Source organism: Cyprinodon variegatus, unplaced genomic scaffold (assembly GCF_000732505.1).
Source record: "Cyprinodon variegatus isolate N-32 unplaced genomic scaffold, C_variegatus-1.0 Scaffold190, whole genome shotgun sequence".
Classification (NCBI taxonomy): domain Eukaryota; kingdom Metazoa; phylum Chordata; class Actinopteri; order Cyprinodontiformes; family Cyprinodontidae; genus Cyprinodon; species Cyprinodon variegatus.
Window position 1 is genome coordinate 284,702 of NW_015150643.1, and position 2,288 is coordinate 286,989.

General features: G+C 38.1%; 1 long non-coding RNA gene across 1 annotated transcript; it reads right to left on the minus strand.

The window, feature by feature from the left end:
• Positions 1 to 259: 259 nt before the first annotated feature.
• LOC107087673 lies at positions 260 to 471 on the minus strand. The gene is made up of 2 exons (XR_001481349.1): positions 333 to 471; positions 260 to 295 (listed from the first exon to the last, which is right to left on the minus strand). It is a non-coding gene; the product is annotated as an uncharacterized LOC107087673 (long non-coding RNA).
• Between the last annotated feature and the right edge of the window lie 1,817 nt (positions 472 to 2,288).

Consider the following 2,288-nt stretch of genomic DNA (forward strand, 5'->3'; position numbering starts at 1 on the left):
GAAACGTTTAAACGTTTCTGTTTCACCTGGTTTCATTTCATAAAAGATCTTCTTTAAGGAGCGTTTGGCTATCTGATTAAAAGATAAAATAAAAGAAATCCTAACGTTGTTAACTTACATTTCTCAAGTTCCACAAATCAAAAAACTCTCTCCTGCATCTTTACAGAACTCCAATCAGAAGCTTTCGCCTGTTTTAGCTTTTTTTTTATTTGGACTAGTTTCGTAGCCCAATATTAATTTATTTTAGCGTCTTTTTTTCTCGCGCTCCAAGCACCCGCGTGCGCGCACATACAGACTAGAAAACACGCAATCAGAAAGAGAGAAGACAGAACTTAAGGCAGAATAATCAGAGAGTTAAACCGCGCAGCACAGTTGATGCGCCGCTATGTGAAAGGGACAGGAAAGAGCAGGCAGCTGCAGCTACCAGGCAGAGAAGCTGCGAGAGGAAAAGAAGCGGCTGCTGTATAGTAAATTATAAACATGTTGCTCACATCCAATTATTGGTAGGGACAAATGGGTCCGTCCAAAATTTTGGTAGGGACATGTCCCTATGGTCCCTATGCAAACCTACGCCCATGCCTTGAACACTCGGACGTATCTCAATGGTAAAGTAAATTATTCTTATTTCAAAGGTTGCGTATATTAGCTGCAACATATGAATCAAGATGCTATGACCGATAATATGTGGTTGACAGACTACTGTTGATATATGATTGTCAGAATTTAGGTGTTCAGATTGACGTAAAAATAACTGGCCTGCATAAGATAATGAAAAAAAACCCAAAGAATTTTTTTTTAAATAGAAATTTTTAGAAATTGCCAGATATTTGACATTTAAATATGACCTCCCTAAGACCTTAAAGGGATAAACTATTTAAAGTTTAAACATCAAATTTTTTTGCTCCTAGTAATTCATGTCACAATTCTTTTCTTTAATGTTCTCCAACAAACCTTTCTTTTAGACTTCACTTAAATTGATTTGAATAACTGTCATGATTTAGGCATCTTTGAGTGTTGTTTATTATTCCTCCATGGTTTTTGACTGTGATCTTCAAGTATTGCCTTTTTATTTACTCTTGCAGCTCATCGTTTGCTTAGAGTTTCCCTTATTAGATTAAAGTTGAGTTATATCTGGAAGGTCTCTGTTTGTGTTTCCGTTCTCAGCCTCCTTAATCAGCATTATCCAGCCCACCTGCTCTCACTAATCAGCGATTCCTTGTTTTCACCTCTCTTATAATAGCCTCTTCATTCATTCAGTTGTCACAATAAGTTCTGTTTTCACACTGTACCATAATAATTCATACCTTTTTCTGAAGTTTTCTTTTACTCCATAGCTTCATAATAATGACTTCCACTCACTAGGCTGCCTCTGTCATCTCCAAGATCCACACATTCTGACAAAACATACAGGGCCGCAAACAATCATATATTTGAAATGGAGAATGTTTTGCTGAACTTTTCCCAATATATACTTTAAAATGTGACACAATGTGAAAACACAGCATTCATCCTCTGTTTGCATGCATGGTTTTATGCATGCAAACACAAACAGAGGATATCATGAAGCTGTTGATGTGTGAACTGCTTGCTAACAAGTGATTGATGGGGAACTGCTATTTTTGCAGATTTAGTGGAAGGACTGTTTGTAACCGAGGCTTCACGTCTCTCCTGGTATTCACTCCCACTTTCAGATTTATATCGTGAATGTCGTTTTTTTTCTACCCTTTTGTGGTCTGTCTGTATCCCCATCCTAGACATGATAAACTACACAGCCGTGAAGCATCACTGGAAACAGTGTCCTCTGCACCTCTGACACATAAAACTATCATAAAGTGAAAGCTGCAGGCTCCCTTAGTGTGAACAAGTTGCAGAACTTCCTGTTCGGTCTTTTTTTGGTTTCAGCACTATATTATTGTTTGAGGGGAGATTTGAATCAGGAAAGGCAAGGGCAATGACAAGTAAAGAAAGGCTTCAAGCCTTCCAACTTGAACTTTCCAAACATTGTGTGGGAGTGATGTCAGGGCATGAACAGATGATTACTGACCTTTACTGTAAGCCTGCTATGCTTACAGGAACAACACAGTATGCAAGTTTGATGGATTATGATGATAGCATGTTGACTTCAACCAATATTAGTGTCTAGGCACAGATCCACAGCCTGGGGGCAGTTTTACAAAGCAGGTTTAACAAACTCAGCCTCAAATTCTAAACTCTGGATTTATCTAGCCTAAGGTTGGAAACTGAGTTTTACAGTTTCATAAAAGCTGCTGTGAGTTAATGAACTCTGA